This window comes from Hemitrygon akajei, chromosome 2, assembly GCF_048418815.1.
Source record: "Hemitrygon akajei chromosome 2, sHemAka1.3, whole genome shotgun sequence".
Classification (NCBI taxonomy): Eukaryota; Metazoa; Chordata; class Chondrichthyes; order Myliobatiformes; family Dasyatidae; genus Hemitrygon; species Hemitrygon akajei.
Genome location: NC_133125.1, coordinates 182,854,830 through 182,872,694, shown reverse-complemented (window position 1 = coordinate 182,872,694; position 17,865 = coordinate 182,854,830). Strand labels below are relative to the sequence as shown.

General features: G+C 45.6%; 1 protein-coding gene and 1 long non-coding RNA gene across 2 annotated transcripts in view; both read right to left on the bottom strand.

Annotated features, from left to right (window-relative positions):
* LOC140721541 (obscurin-like) overlaps positions 1-17,865 on the bottom strand; it is a 241,912-nt gene that overhangs the window by 60,473 nt on the left and 163,574 nt on the right. The window lies entirely within an intron of this gene.
* On the bottom strand, positions 1,351-16,881 carry LOC140738087 (uncharacterized). Its single transcript, XR_012101306.1, has 4 exons — positions 16,792-16,881; positions 12,437-12,532; positions 3,554-3,600; positions 1,351-3,057 (listed from the first exon to the last, which is right to left on the bottom strand). It is a non-coding gene; the product is annotated as an uncharacterized lncRNA (long non-coding RNA).

The following is a 17,865-nucleotide window of genomic DNA, read 5'->3' as shown; positions in this document are numbered from 1 at the left end:
CCAGCGCACGGGTCAGTGTTCTGGAGATTACGTTTCACTTTACTGAGGACTATTACTTTCTCATCACACACAAAATTCGCATCTTCCCTCCCCCTCCTACTTTCAAATCTCTTGCTATCTTTCCTTTCAGTTAGTCCTGACGAAGGGTCTCGGCCCGAAACGTCGACAGTGCTTCTCCCTATAGATGCTGCCTGGCCTGCTGCGTTCCACCAGCATTTTGTGTGTGTTGCTTGAATTTCCAGCATCTGCAGATTTCCTCGTGTTTGATTTTCTCATCACATTGGTTTCCCGACCAACAGACACTCCACCAATCGATCCCTCACAGCTCCCTCCAACAACATTTGCTACTTACCATTCCTGGCCTCAGCACGGTCCAAGGTTCTGTATGTGTGGGCACAAACTGCTTCATTGCCCGACAGAACTGACCTCATGACAGTGTGAAGGTCATTGACAGAGCAGCTAAAGATGGCCGGGTGTAGAACACTGCCCTGAGGGACTCCTTTTGCAATGTCCTGGGTCTGGGATGATTAAACTCCAACAACCACACCCACCTCCCTTTGTGTAAAGTGTGGTTCCTGTCAGTGGGTTCAATTCACTTTGTCTCAACTGTAAATGAAAATCTTCCTCCGCCCACACTGCAGCCTCCCAGACTCGATATTCAACATCAGACAGCCTGTTGTCTCTAATTCTCTCTGAACCGTCAGTTCTGCTGCAGCTCAGCCATTTGTAACATTGACTCAGTTTTTCTCTCTCCATTAACAGGCCTGCTGGGCATTTCCTACAGCTCTACATTTCACAACTTTTACATCCCTTTGTGTGTGCTCCTCTCCCTCACTGTAGAGTTTTATGTTCCTTTGTTCATGTTCCACCTCCCTAATAACTTCATTCATTACAAACCCAGTGACCTCATCTACAACGTACCCCACGAGAACTCTGACCCTTTGTTTTACCGACCCCTCCATCCTCCGTGTAATTTAAAACCAACCTGTTTTCAATCTTTCCCAGTTCTAACGTTCTCAACCTGAAACATTCATTCTGTTTCCCGTTCCACAGATGCTGCCTGAACTGCTGAGTGTTTCCAGCATTTTCTGTAGCATGGTAGCGTATTGGTTAGTACAACGCTTTATGGTACTAGCAACCCAGGTTCAATTCCCACCACTGTCTGTAAGGAGTTCGTACACACTCCCTATGACTGTGTGGGTTTCCTCGGATGCTCCACTGTCCTCCCACAGTCCAGAGGGGGGAGGTTAATCGGACATTGTAAATTATCCCAAAATTAGGCTGTTCCTTTTAAAGAATTATCACCAACAGCAAAACAGAAGTGATTTATTTAATCAGCAATGATCATAAAGAGGCATCAGGTAACATGTTTAAAATATAAATGTACACATGTACATACAGTATAGGATTAAAATATCCCAAAATCACCCTCAAATATAACATTCAAACTTATAGAGTTTTATTGCAGTTTCACTGCTCACTGTACAGAAATGGGAGGGACTTTGTGAGGAAATGTTGTACCTGGTATTGGTACTGGGGAAAATCACAATCTTTATGGGATTTCTGATGACAGTGTCAGTGTAACAGCCAGAGCAGTTTTAATACTTGTACAAAATGGAAAGGATTTCTGGGCTTGGATTCACTGGTTTAGTCTGATACAACAACACAAAGGTGGGGTGGAGTCTACACACTGTCCTCAGTTTGACTGACAGCAGACAATCTGGACAGGAAAATGACAAATTTGATGTAGATCCCACAATGATTGCAAATGGGATCAGTGGAGATGCGTAACAAGGTCAGCATGGACTTGGTGGGCCGAAGGGCCTGTTTCTGTGCTGTGTGACTCTGTGACCCTTCTCAGGATGGCCCAGGAGTAATAGTTGGATGTTTGTAGATTGATGAAGAAAATGCTCATCACTGATGTGTCACTCCGAGTCGGATGATGCCGTCCTCATTATTATACTCAGGGTTAACGATCCGTGTATGAATGGGGATTATTGTCCTGAAACTGTAGCCAGGTGATCTCATTGCACAGATTCCAGTAAACAGGTGAACAGAGGAACTCCAGTTCCAACTGACTCCTGCGAGGGTACAAAGGGTAACTCCTGTAACACCGACGTGATGGAAGAGCAATGCCATGGCCGAGAGTGAATATGGTGACATCGGGATGTTCAGTTTGATCTCTCTCAGCTGCCAGCACTTCACCTTTCTGCTATGATAGGGGAAGTCAGCCTCGATGGCACAAACAAATACAAGCAATAGGAAGTGAAGCTGCTTCACAAACAGATTGGAAATGATGGGAAAGGAGAGGGACTCAGAGAGAGCTTGTCATTCTGGTGGGGAACATTAACCACAAGAGGTGCTTGTTGTACAAGGGGGCCTTGGTGACCCTCCAGGGCTCCAGCCAGGCAGCAGCAAGGAGTAAAGTGTGAGATGTGGTAGAGATCAGCAATGAATGATCCCGAGGCGAGGAATCTGAGAGGTAGTGATCTTGTCACAAAACAACAAATTTCATCTCATAACACAGTGAAAATAAACCTGATTGTGGTTGTCTTCATCAGGGAAAGCAGTTCAGCTGTGTGTGGGAGCCTGCATTTGATGTCCCAGATTGCAGTCAGGACTGTCTTCTGAAGCACATATTATGTAGTTATTGCACCTTCCAGAGATCTAAATCAGAGACAAACCCATAAGGTCTTGTGGACCGAGCCCCTCTGGGCTCCTCTTTCTTGGTTCTTTAAAATGATTCCGGTGCCAATGAGAATTTTGCCAGATTATCAAGGATTGAATTTCTCACGGGAAGCTGAGAGCTGAAATGAGTGCAGTGTTGTTCTCACTCAGGGTGAGACAAGTTACAGCTGCAGAGCACCATGTCCCCACTGTTGGAGGGAAGGATTTTCCAGGCTCCAGTCTACAGCAGGGACACAGAACCTGCCCTCACAGTCACCTCTGGAACTGAAGGCTGCCGTGTCCCTTCTAACTGACCGGATGATTTTCAGGTTCAGCTTCAGCTTCGTGACCTGGACTGAGAGTTTGTAATTCCTGCATTTCTCCACGATCCTAAAATGGACAGAATGTGTTTGTTATACATGATGACAAATCTTCACTTTGTTCACTGAGATAAAGATGGGACAGAGTGGGGGGAGGGGTGTGGGACAGGATAGGGGAGGGGAGTGGGATGAGGGAGAGGCAGAGGTGACTAATTGGACATAACTGATGTTACAAAGGGGTCAGACAGAGACAACCACTTTCTGCAGAACCTTTCACAGACTGGGAGAAATGGTAAATATCCATAATAGTGTCCAAACAAGAATGTAATGAAACACTAAGGGATACTGTCCATTAAATTAAATTTAACCAGATATTATCGACAGTAACAGAGGTCATGATTCCCACTGACCCATGTGTCAATAAATGAGAGAGAGTGGCGTTATAAATACAGCAGGAAGATTCCAGTGAGTTTATACATGTGTGAATTGAGAGAGGGAGAAATAACAGTGAATTTACAAACTATTTAAACACAAGAAAACTGCAGGAATTTATATGAACAAAATACCTGTTCTATTTCAGCACGGTTGTTCTCATTAGTTCCTTTGTTTCTGCCTGTAATGAAAGAAATAATCCCTTATAAATTCTAAATGAATTACATACATTGTTGAAGATTACTGTATCTGTTGCTATTTTAGCCGCCCATTTATTTACAGCTGAGTCACAGATTTGTACAGCACAGAAACAGGCCCTTTGGCCCATCTCATCATGCTGTGCATTTTGCCCATCGACATCAATTCCATTTGTCCACATGAGGTCCAAACCCTTCTAAACCATGTCTATTTAAATGCCTTTCTAAATCCTTCTTGCAATATTAAACATAACGTGTCCTCCTCTGTCAGTGTGTTCCAGATGTCAATTGTTCTCTGTTTTAAAAACTAATCCCACATATCTCCTTCAAATCTCCTTCCTATCAACTTAAACCCAAAAGTTGATTTTGATACCCCTGCCATACCATGGGTAATGATTTTCACTCTCTGCCCCATCTATGCCTTTCACAACCTTGTATACTTATAAAGGTCACTCCTCAGCTGCCTTCACTCCAGGGAAACCAAGCCCAGCCGATGCAATCTCTCCCCAGAACCAAACTCCTCCAATCCAGCAACATCCGGGTGAATCTCCTCTGCACTCTCTCCAGTGCAACCACATCCTTCCTGTAGTGTTGTGACCAGAACTACACACAGTACTCCCAGTGTGGCCTATCCAGTGTTTTGTAAAGTTGCAATGTAGAATCATAGAGAATACAGCACGGGTACAGGCCCTTCAGCCCAACCAGTCCATGCTGACCACATTGTTCTCCCAGCTCGGAACAATTTACTGTATTTGTCCCATATCCCTCCAAGCACTGTCCCTGAATGTACCGATCCAAGTATTTCCCAGATGGAAAGATTGTACTTCCCACAACCAGTTCCTCTGGCAGTTCATTCCATCTACTCACCAACCTCTGTGTGAAAATGTTGCTCCTCAGATCCCTGTTAAATCTTTCCCCTCTCACCCTAAATCTCTGCCTCATGATTTGGGCTCCCCTCCCTGGGGAAGGCTGATTCCATCCACCTTATCTATGTTTCTCATTATTTTAAACATTCCTACAAGGCCTCATTCCCCCATGTTCCAATCCTTAAAGACTTAGCCTGGCCAACCTCTCCCTATAACTCTAGTCTTGGCAATATCCTCATAAATCTTTTGTGTACTTGTTTTAGTTTAATTACATCTTTCCTATAACAGGCTGAACAAAACTGTACACAGTACTCCAAGTGTGGCCTTACCAATGACTTATACAACTGCAGCATAATGTCCCAACTCCTCTTCTCAATGTCCTGACTGAAGATGGTCAGCATGCTAAATGCCCGTTTCACCACCCTGTCTACCTGTGACACCACTTTCAATGAACGATGTACTTGTACTCCGAGGTCTCTCTGTTCCATTACACTCCCTGGTGCCCGACCATTCAGAGTACCAGTCACAAACCGGTTTGATTTTCCAAAATGTATCCAAAACCTTATACTTATCTGTATTGAAATCTATTTGCTACAGCTCGGCTGTCTTCCCTCAATGATCAGGATCACTGTGTAATCTACAATAACCTTCTTCACGATCATCAACATCTCCTCATTATGTGTCATCTGCATATTTGCTGACCAAGCCTTGTGTATTCACATCCAAATCATTCTATAAATAACAAGTAACAAGGGTCCCAACACTGACCCATAGAGCACACCACTAACCACTGGTCTCCATTCCCAGAAACAACCTTTAAACAACCTCTGATTCCTCCCTCAACACCAGCTCCTTAGCAACGAAAGTCCAGTAGCATCTCTACTTTCTGCGGAGGCTGAGGGAAGTCCATCTCCCACCTCCCATCCTCATCACATTCTACAGGGGTTGTATTGAGAGCATCCTGAGCAGCAGCATCACTGCCTGGTTCGGAAACTTCACCATCTCGGATCGCAAGACCCTGCAGCGAATAGTGATGCCAGCTGAGAAGATCATCGGGGTCTCTCTTCCTGCTATTACGGACATTTACACTACACGCTGCATCCACAAAGCAAGCAGTATTATGAAGGACCCCACGCACACCTCATACAAACTCTTCTCCCTCCTGATATCTGGGAAAAGGCACCGAAGCATTCGGGCTCTCACAACCAGACTATGTAACAGTTTCCTCCCCCAAGCTGTCAGACTCCTCAATACCCAGAGCCTGGACTGACACCAACTTACTGCCCTCTACTGTGCCTATTGTCTTGTTTATTATTTATTGTAATGCCTGCACTGTTTTGTGCACTTTATGCAGTCCTGGGTAGGTCTGCAGTCTAGTGTAGTTTTTTTTTCTGTGTTGTTTTCACGTAGTTCAGTGTGGTTTTTGTACTGTTTCATGTAGCACCATGGTCCTGAAAAACGTTGTCTCATTTTTACAGTGTACAGTACCAGCAGTTATGGTCAAAATGACAATAAAAAGTGACTTGACGATTTTGAATTCACACAAATCACTCTCCCTGGATTCCATGGGACCTAAACTGCAATGTGGCACCTTGAACACTTTGCAAAGGTCAAAGTAGACAACATCCACTGCCCGCCTCTCATCTACATTTTTAGTTACTTCATCAAGTAATTCCCTGGCTTCTCCTTGTTACTCTTCTTAAACAACGGAATGACAGCAGCCACTTTCCAAACTTCGGCAATTTCACCTGTGGTTAAAAATGAAGCAACTATCTCTTCAACGGCTTCCACAATTTATTCTCTAGCCTTCCATACAGTCTGATGATATACTCAGTCAAGCTCTGAGAATTTATCCACATAAAAATGCTCATAATCCAATTTAATCCCCTGTTTGATCCTGCCTAATTCCCACAAAATTAGCCCAGCTGTGTTTTGGACCCTAACTTGGGGACCTATGCCTGCTTTTCCATCACCATCTTAAAACTACTAGAACTTCGGTCACCAGAGCCAAAGTGCTGCCTGACTGCCCCCACAGCTACTTTCCCTGCCTCATTTTCCAAGAGGAGATCTAGTACTACACCCTCCGTCTAGATGTCTCTACTCAGGAAACTTTTCAAAGATGAAAGATTGCTCAATGTCATTTCGTATTCACAAGTGTAAGGAGGACAAAATAATTGCTACTCTGGATCCAATGCAGCACCAAAAAATACAGAAGATGAAGATCACATTATTAATAATAAAAATCACAAAATAGACATAAATGCACAAAACTGATTATATACATAGATTGCATGTTCATAAAGTGACACTGGGTTGTACATAATGTCAGTGATGGGAAATAATCATGTAGTGGTGGAGTTAGCAGGTGGAGGTGTTGGTCAGCTTGGGGAAAGTAACTGTTTTTGAGTCTGGTGGTCCTGGTATGGATGCTACGTAAACACGAGAGAGTCTGCAGATGCTGAAAGTCCAAAACGACACACACACAATGCTGGAGGAACTCAGTGGGTCAGGCAGCATCTTTGGAAATGAATAAACAGTCAACGTTTTAGGCTTAGAGCCTCCTTCAGGACTGAGAAAGAAGGGGGAAGATGCCAGAATAAAAAGGTGGGGGGAGGGGAAGGAGGCAAGCTGGAAGTTGACAGGTGAAGCCAGGTGGGTAGGAAAGGGTTGGAGAAGAAGTAATCCGATAGGAGAGGAAAATGGACCACAGGAGAAAGGGAAGGAGGAGGGGAAATAGGGGAAAGAGGATGGAGAGGGAAAAAAATTACCAAAGGAGAAACTGATATTCCTGCCATCGGGTTGGAGGCTCCCCTGACGGAATAAAACGTGTTGCTCCTCCACCCTGAGGGTGGCCTCACCTTGGCACAAGAGGAGGCCATGGACTGACACGTCAGATTGGAAATAGGAATGAAAATTAAAATGTTTGGCCACTGGGAATTTCCGCTTTAGGTCAATGGAGCAGAGGTGCTCAACGAAGGGATTCCCCAATTTACAACTGTCTCACTGATGTACAGGAGGCTTCATTGGGAGCACAGGACACAAAAGACAACCTCAACAGATTTGCAGGTGAATTGTTGCCTCACTGGAAAAAATGGAGGTGAATGGGCAGGTGTGGCTCTTAGGCTGCTTGCAGGGTTATGTGCCTGGAAGGGGATTAGTGGGGAGGGACGATTTTATATCTGGGTAGCCTCCAACCTTATGGCATGAATATCAATTTCTTTTTCTGGTAATTTTTCCCTGCCCTTCATTCTTCACTCTGGCCTTTTACCCTCTCACCTGCCTATCACTTCTCCTTGGGTCCCCTCTAACTTCCCTTTCTCCTCTGGTCCACTTTCCTCTACTATAAGGTTCCTTCTTCCTAGCCCTTTATCATTCCCACTGACCCAGCTTCAATTATCACCTTCGAGCTAGCCTCTGTCCCCTCCTCCTCCCCCAAATTTGTTATTCTAGCATCTTCTTCTTCTCAACCCAGAAGAAGTCCCTTAGCCCGAAACATTCACTTCCATAGTTGTTACTGACCTGCTGAGTTCCTCTAGCATTTTGTGTGTTTTGCTGTGAATGCTAAGCAGCCTCCTCTCTGATGGGAGTTGGACAATCAGTCCATGAGCAGGGTGTGTGTGATCCTTCATGATGTTACTGATCCTTTTCCCACACCGTACTCTACATACGATATGTCACTGATGGCAGGTAGGCTGGGTCCAGTGATGGGTTGGTTGGTTTTAACTCTCCATTGTGGAGCTTCCTGTTCACCGCAGTGCAGTTTCCGTACCAAGCAGTGATGCAGCTTGTTAGGCTGCCCTCTACTGTGCATCTGTGGAATGACGTGAGTATGGATGTGCAAAGTCCAGCTCTCTCAGACTCCTCGGAAAAATGAGGCATTAGTGAGCTCTCCTGCCCGTGTAGGATGTGCTCTGGGACCGTGAGAGGTTGTGTGTGATGTGCACTCCCAGGAGTTTGAAATGATGTTCTACCCATACGGCTTCACTCAATGAACCTCCAAGGATGTCATCTCTAATCACTGATGCTATGTCCTCCCTGATCAAAAGGCATCATCCCCTCCTCATTTATCTGTACCTCTGTCCATAAGACCAGAAAACATCAGAGGAGAATTAGGCCATTTGGCCCATCGAGTCTACTCCGCCATTCAGTCACGGCTGATCCTCTTTTTTCTCCTCCTCAACCCGTTTCCGGACTTCTCCCCATAACCTTTGATTCCATGTCCAATCAAGAACTTATGATTCTCTGCCTTAAATACACCCAACGACCTGGCCCCATAGCTGCATGTGGCAACAAATTCCACACATTCACCACCCTTTGGCTAAAGACATTTCTCCACATCTCAGTTCGAAAGGGCATCCCTCTATCCTGAGGCTGTGCCATCTTATCCTAGACTCTCCCACCTTGGGAAACATCCTTTCCACGTCTACTCCATCTAGGCTTTCCAACATTTGAAAGGTTTCAATGAGATCTCCCTCATCTTTCTGAATTCCAGTGAGTACAGACCTGGAGCCATCAAACATTCCTTGTGTGATAATCCTTCATTCCTGGAATCATCCTTGTGAACCTCCTCTGGGCCCTGTCCAATGCCAGCACATCTTTCCTAAGATGAGGGGCCCAAAACTGTTCACAATACTCAAGGTGAGGCCTCAGCAGTGCCTTATAAATCCTCAGCATCACGTCCTTGCTCTTGTATACTAGACTTCATGAAATGAAAGCTAACATGGCATTTGCCTTCCCCACCACTGACTCGAACTGACCCTAAGTTAACCTTAGGGTGTTCTGCACAAAAACTCCCAAGTCCCTTTGCATCTCAGATTTTGGGATTTTCTCCCCATTTAGAAAATAGTCCGCACATTTATTTCTACTACCAAAGTGCATGAGCATGCATTTTCCAACATTATATTTCATTTGCCACTTTCTTGCCCATTCTCCTAATCTGTCTAAGTCCTTCTGCATTCTACCTATTTCTTCAAAACTACTTCCCTCTCCACTAATCTTCATAACATCTGCAAACTTGGCAACTGTTACGTAGAAGCAGCAATAATAGATGTGGAATGGAGTCAGGATATTATCAGAAAACAACAGAATATATTAACACTCAAGCAGAAACATACAAAATTTAAAAAGCGACTAACTTAAAATGAAGTTAACAGCTCTATGCGTCTATAGCTCCCAAATGGTTAAACTTAGAAAACATTCTTAACAGAGTCTTACTGAAGCACAGTCTCAGAATGTCAGTTCAGAAAGTTTCAGGGATTCACGGGTGAATTGATAGGAGATACTTTTAGATTCGAAGTGTAGTGAAGAGATTATTTTGAAGATGGAGATTAAAAATACAGCGAAGAATCAAGTCTCGCAGAGATACGCCAGAAACGGCCACCATACATTTCTGAAGGCGATTCAGCAGACACACAGTACCCAAAAAGTGAGAATTTCATCACGTAACTGACAGGAGACGTCCTTCTTCCAGGACTGGTCACCACACACCTGAGACCTTGAAGGGGTTTACCAAAGTGGGTGCCAAAAGTCCACGTTTGGATTATCCAGTTCCACAACATATGAAATAGCTCCAACAGTGATTTGCCACAGGGTGCCTTCTTCAGTGAACTACCTCACCCAGACAAGGGTTAACACAGACGTGGTATTCAGAAAGTTTTTCCCTCACCTGAGAACCCACTCCTCTGGATTAACTTTGTGACAACCACACTTTCGTATTCGAATGGAATCAAACTCACCCTTTACTGGAGAGAGTCCAAATAGTGATCTCTTTGTCACTCGGTTTCTTCTGTTTCAGGCCTTTTCTCTCTCCTCTTCTCTGCAACTGCCTCCAGCTGCAGCAACCGTGAGAGTCATTTATCAATACTGGATCGATCTCAACTCACCCCTTTGGGCTAAACCAGCGACCCCACTCACCGGTGACTTTCCATGATCGAAATCATCTCAACTCTCCTGAGCAATCTGTGCTGCTCCTTTTACACTGTTGGGGTAGGCCATTGCATGACACTCACAGAAACAAAGTCACAGATTCCAGTACATCATGTACTGACTCAAGAATTGATACTGGGGTACATAACACACAGATTCCCAGTACACCATGTACCATCCCAGGTGTTGAAACTGGGGTTCTACATCTATCTAAAAGCTATCCATTCCATCATCTAAATAACTTATATACACCATAAAAAGAAGTGGTTCCAACACCGACACCTGCGGAACACCACTTAGTCACTGGCAGCCAACCAGAAAAGGATCTTTTTCTTCCCACTCGCTGCCTCCTACCAATCAGTCAATGCTTTAACCATGTTAGTATTTTTCCTGTAATACCATGGGCTCTTAACCTGGTAACCAGCCTCATGTGTGGAAAATTGTCAAAGGCCTTCTGAAAGTCCAAATATACAAGTTCCACAGCATCTATCCTACTTGTAAGTTCCTCAAAGAATTCCAATAGGATCATCAGGCAGGATTTTCCCTGAAGGAAACCATGCTACTCCATCACCTCATTGTTAACAATTGACTCCAACATCTTCCCAACCACTGAGGTCAGGCTAACTGGCCTATAATGTCCTTTCTGTTGCCTCCCTCCTTTGTTAAAGAGTGGAGTGATTTTTGTAATTTTCCAGTCCTTTGGGACCATGCCAGAGTCCAATGATTTTTGAAAGATCATTTCTAATGCCACCACAATCTCTAACACTGTATTTTTCAGAGCCCTAGGATGCAGTTCATCTGGTCCGGGTGACTTATGTACCTTTAGGTCTCTCAGCTTTTTGAGCAGCTTCTCTCTTGTACCAGTAACTGCACCCACTTCTCTTCCTTCACACACTACAACATCAGGCATACTGCTAGTGTTGTCCACAGTGCAGAACGATGCAAAATACTTATTTAGTTCATCAGCCAGCTCCTGATATAATCAGATCCTGATCTGTCCAATTATACACAACTCCCATGACTTGAATTCCCTCCAATAATTTCCATGCAGACACAGATGGAAATCACCCGAACTCATGTGGATAGGGTGGTGAAGAAAGCTTTTGGTATGCTGGCCTTTCTAAATCAGAGCATTGAGTATAGCAGTTGGAATGTAATGTTAAAATTGTACAAGGCATTGGTGAGGCCAAACTTGGAGTATTGTGTACAGTTCTGGTCAACAAATTATAGGAAAGATGTCAACAAAATAGAGAGGGTACACAGGAGATTTACTAGAATGTCACCAGGGTTTCAGCACCTAAGTTACAGAGAAAAGCTGAATGAATTAGGTCTTTATTCTTTGGAGCGTAGAAGGTTGAGGGGGGAATTGATAAAGGTATTTAAAATTATGAGGGGATAGATAGAGTTGATGTGGATAGGCTTTTTCCATTGAGAGTAGGGGAGATTCAAACAAGAGGACATGAGTTGAGAGTTAGGGGGCAAAAGTTTAGGGGTAAAACGAGGGGGAACTTCTTTACTCAGAGAGTGGTAGCTGTGTGGAACGAGCTTCCAGTAGAAGTAGTAGAGGTAGGCTTGATATTGTCATTTAAAAAAAATTGTATAGGTATATGGACAGGAAAGGAATGGAGGGTTATGGGCTGAGTGCAGGTCAGTGGGACTAGGTGAGAGTAAGCGTTTGGCACAGACTAGAAGGGCCGAGATGGCCTGTTTCTGTGCTGTAATTGTTATATGGTTATATGGTCATAACTCAAATTAAAAGTTCTGGACTTCCACAATCCAGCAGGAGTCCCAAACCCCATCAGCTCACCTACTCAGAGATCCCAGCACCTCTGTGCAGAACCTCCAACAAAATCCAGTAAAATCTGAGCCAGAACTGTTCCCGACTGACAGCAGCCAGCTAGGACAGATTTGATAATGTGCTGGAGAGTTCCCCTCAACTGCTCCCTGAAAAGCTTAAGTGATGGTGAGATCAGGGGAAGGTTTTCACAGTGATCGAGTTGTTTAAAGAAGCTTTGATTTTGATACTTACTGCAAACTGGAAAGAATCTGGACAATACTATCACAAATGTGATCCCTGATACAGTCAATATGATCCAGACTGGAATGTTGGTCTTGCAGCTTTGATCTGAAATGTACAGAAATGAACCCACTGAGTAAATTCACACTGATTCTCCACACCCACTCCCAGTTTAAACGTACATTTAACACAGTCGTATGTCCAATGGCATTTATGAGACAAAGCAACAAGTTAATCAAAACAAAGTAAATTTATTATCAAAGTGCGTCTATGTCCCCATGTACTAACTTAAGATTCACTTTCTTGCAGGAATTCACAGTAGAACAGAGAAATACAACAGAAACAATGAATAACTACACACAAACACAGACAGACAAACAATCAAATCAAAAAGACTGCTGAAGGGTCTCGGACAGAAACGTCGACTATACTCTTTTCCATAGATGCTGCCCGGCCTGCTGAGTTCCTCCAGCATTTTGTGTGTGTTGCTTTGACTTCCAGCATCTGCAGATTTTCTCTTGTTTGTGTTTGGAGAACTTCACTTCAGATTCAATCACCTTCAGCCCTTTGTCATCACCAACCATCACCTTCCCGTTCTGGTGTGAACCCCACTCTCCCCTCCTATATCTGACCATTATCCCTCCTCCCCTGGATCCACCCGTCACTTTCCCGTTCTGGTGTGAACCCCACTCTCTCCTCCTATATCTGACCATTATCCCTCCTCCCCTGGATCCACCCATCACCTTCCCATTCTGGTGTGAACCCCACTCTCACGTCCTATATCTGACCATTATCCCTCCTCCCCTGGATCCACCCATCACCTTCCCGTTCTGGTGTGAACCCCACTCTCCCCTCCTATATATGACCATTATCCCTCCTCACCTGGATCCACCCGTCACCTTCCCGTTCTGGTGTGAACCCCACTCTCCCCTCCTATATCTGACCATTATCCCTCCTCACCTGGATCCACCCATCACCTTCCCGTTCTGGTGTGAACCTCACTCTCTCCTCCTATTTCTGACCATTATCCCTCCTCACCTGGATCCACCCATCACCTTCCCATTCTGGTGTGAACCCCACTCTCCCCTCCTATATCTGACCATTATCCCTCCTCACCTGGATCCACCCATCACCTTCCCGTTCTCGTGTGAACCCCACTCTCCCCTCCTATATCTGACCACTATCCCTCCTCACCTGGATCCACCCGTCACCTTCCCGTTCTCGTGTGAACCCCACTCTCCCCTCCTATATCTGACCACTATCCCTCCTCACCTGGATCCACCCGTCACCTTCCCGTTCTGGTGTGAACCCCAGTCTCCCCTCCTATATCTGACCATTATCCCTCCTCACCTGGATCCACCTGTCACCTTCCCGTTCTGGTGTGAACCCCACTCTCTCCTCCTATATCTGACCATTATCCCTCCTCACCTGGATCCACCCATCACCTTCCCGTTCTGGTGTGAACCCCAGTCTCCCCTCCTATATCTGACCATTATCCTCCTCACCTGGATCCACCCATCACCTTCCCGTTCTGGTGTGAACCCCACTCTCTCCTCCTATATCTGACCATTATCCCTCCTCACCTGGATCCACCCATCACCTTCCCGTTCTGGTGTGAACCCCACTCTCCCCTCCTATATCTGACCGTTATCCCTCCTCACCTGGATCCACCCATCACCTTCCCGTTCTGGTGTGAACCCCACTCTCCCCTCCTATATCTGACCATTATCCCTCCTCACCTGGATCCACCCATCACCTGCCAGAGTTTGATCTGCACCTTCTGTCTCCACCCTCTTATACCGGCCATATTCTCTCGATCTGTCAGACCAGATCCACATCTGCTTGTCCTCAGATGGTGAGGGTGAGTCTCCCTCGGGAACCTCTGCTGTTCTCATGGTAACACTGGTATGGACTCCAGGATACTGACCCAGTGACAATAAACTGCCTCCCTGTCTTCACCTGATACCTGATATCATTACTATCTGGTCATTATTGAGCTGTAACCCAGTGACAGGCATTTACAAGTCACGGAGATGGTGATTGGTGAGACTGACTCTCCATTTACTCGTGATAGCTGGACAGTGACACACACTCAGAAGGCTCTCGTGGTCAGCACATGATCACAGACCTGGAACAGGAGCAGGTGATTGAGAGCTTGAGCTGTTCAAAAGGACCAAGGGGGACCTGTGAGACAACTTCACATGGATAAAGTGACTGATATTTGTGGGGTGGGGACTGGGACTGGAATCCCAGGGTCCAGATGAAGCTCTGGGAAATCCACACCTCACTGAAATGGAGATCAGCAGAGTCAACTGAAGGAGCTGGGTGAATGGGAACAAAACAACACCAGCAGAGTCAATAGTTGTTGTTGGGCTGGTTGGGTGTACTGAAGTTTCCAAATCCTGAACACCTTGACCAGCAGAAACAGTTTCTAATCAACCTGTCAGTCACTGTTCACATCCTGAAACTGTAATTATTTCACTCCTTAACTGTCTAGTGCATCCCTGGTTTCTGTAATCTCTGCATGTAATTTAACATTCCAGCAAATTTCCACTGTCCTCCCTCAAAGACCAATACGTCCTTCCTGTGACGTGTGGCCCAGATCTGCAGACGTGGTTTCACCAGAGCTTTGATGTCTGTAGCACAACTCCTATTCCCCTGTACTCCGGTACTCTGGGTCTAAAGACCCACATTCCACTGACTGCATTGCTGACACTGTGTACATGTCCATGACACGTTATTGTCTGATGAACACAGAACACACAGGGTTAATGGATCACCATTTAGAAACTCATCTGTTCTGTCCTTTTTAAATCCAATTAAAGACTTTGTATTCATCTGTGTTAAAATTCATTGACATAATTCTTCCCCATTTACACCAACTTTCTGTGATTTATTGCTGCCCTGTTACAATGTCATTGGAAACTTGTTTGTGACTGTTTAAAATCCCATCACCAGACCCAACCTGATGAAAAGTTGCAGTCACAACAGATTCACCACCATCAATTCTCCAGTCTGCTCAGTCGTATGCTTTCAGTTCCATCAGGTTCACCTTTGGGAGTTTATCAAGCAGCTTCTGGAAGTCCGGACACTCCCTGTATAACCTACAGTGTCTATATTGGGTCAAACCTCCAGCAGGTCTCCCAGTCCCCAGCTGTAGACTGTGGGGCTGAGTACTGGAGGTGTCATGGTCCGGTCCGTGATGTCCGCGTTCTGGTTCACGGTCCGGTCTATGGACGCAAGACTCCGGGTCTTCCGACTGTCTCTTGTTTCAGTTGGACTTAATCACAGGCACGTGATTCTCGTCTTCGTGCCAGGAATATAAGCGGCCCTGGGTTCGAGTGAGGTTGCTGGTTTGTCTTGTCATATCCTGTCCTCGCCTCTGTGGGGTTTGTCTTGTCATATCCTGTCCTCGCCTCCGTTGGGTAAGCCAGGCCATCTTTGCTGTTACCCTGAGGCTGGACTGTTCCCTTCCCTTCCCCTTCCTTCTATAGCCCTTGCCTGGAGCCTCGCCTGATACCTGGGGCTGTGTTGTGAATTTGGTCGTTTTTGTGACCAGCTGAGATGACTGCTGTTTGCGCCACTCTGAGCCAAAGGTATGAATTCTGCCATTTCCATGGCCAGTGGTGTTTTCCTGGTCCGGTTGCTGTTTCTCCGAGCCGAGACTCTAATGGACTGTGGTTGGTTTGTCATCTCACATCCAGCTCAGTAGGTAGACTGTTTGCCGCTACTCGAATGGACTGTTGTTTGTCATTCCGTGTCAAAGCCCAGTCCGTGTCCAAGGCCCCGAGTCAGGTCCCGGTCCTGGTCCGTGTCCAAGGCCCTGAATCAGGTCCTGGTCCGTGTCCCAGTCCAAGTCGTAGCCCAGGCCCTGAATCCTGGTCTCGTCCAGGCCCTGTGTCGTGTCCAGCTGTGCCTCTCCCCACTTCTACTTTGCTCTCCCTCGAGCAAGACCATGTCTGAACTACATGTCCTCGTCCAGCCCTGGAGACCTGCGTCCTGCCCCCATGTCCAGTCCTGTTGCCTTGCCACATTCAGTTTTCGCCTGGATCCGGAGTCCAAGCCCGAGTCAAGACCCAGGTTCCGGGTCCTTGACCAGTCTTTGGTTCGGAGTCCTTGTCCAAGTTCCTAGTTCCTCATCATTTCTTCACCACTTCCCGTGCTTTCTTGATACACCTAGTCCTCTCCCTCGTACTTCAGTGTCTGTGTTTTGCATTTGGGTCCGTTCCCAGTGCCCACCTTGACAGCAGGCACTGGTGTTCCATACAAAGCAGTTCACAATGTACTGACTGACATACTCATTCCACTCCTGCACTGAGTAACATAGCGACCATTTTAATGTAATTTAAGAATATTTGTGCACATACCTTTAGACACAATCCAGCAAATGAGGGCAATGAGGATGGAGACAAGAGCCACAATGTTACAAATATTCAGGCACCACCACCACTGCTTGTTGTCTAGAGTCCACAGGGAGAAATGAACAACAACATTAGAACTGTTTCAAACTGTTTCAAAACTGACCAACACAAACAGTTCTACATATGTTTCAGTGGACAAGTGTTCCAGATAACAGACATGGACTGGGATTGGTCAGGTTGGCTCCTCAGACAGGATGAAGAGGTCAATACTCCCCAATGCCATTAGGCTTTACAATTCAACTGCCAGGACTTAAGAACTTTTTTTAAAGCTATTATTAATGCTTTTTGAGTTAGTGATTTAGATGCATATCATATTATTACTGAGTTAAGTATTGTATGTAATGAGTTTTTTTTTGCTACAACAAGTGTATGGGACATTGGAAAAAATGTTGAATTTCCCCATGGGGATGAATAAAGTATCTATCTATCTATCTATCTATCTATCTATCTGATAATGAATGTCCTAAACATGAGACAATCCCACCAGGTTGGAAAAGGACCAGGTGTCAGAGCAATGCAGTGAGGGAGGGTCAGAGAGTTCACTCCACTGTCAGTGTGTGGAGATCCCCGGAGAGACTAAAGACCTTGTCGTTAGTTCTGGAAATATATTGTAAAACCTGGGTATCCATTATCCTCAGGCCGTGAAGATGGAAATGGCAGGAAGACTGCAGTCTCTCTGTGTACACACTGAGCCAATGAGACAAGACCCCACTGTAAATAAGCTCAGTCGTATTACCCCAGTGATCCAGTGCTGCAATTGACATGGTCTTGCCAGTGGTGATAATAACCAGTCCCAGCTTCAGCAATGGAGTTACACTGTTTGACTGGGAACCCTGTCCCCATGATGAATATTGGAACATTACGGCACCTCAATGCTCAAAGGTGTCGGTGGTGAGAGGTGATGCTCTAATCCAAGGTGAAAACGTGACAATATGGGGACAGGCAGGTCAGCATGAAAGATTGGGCATTTAACGGTAAATGAAGGTCGAGGCTGATCGGAGAGCAGACCATGCAGCTGCC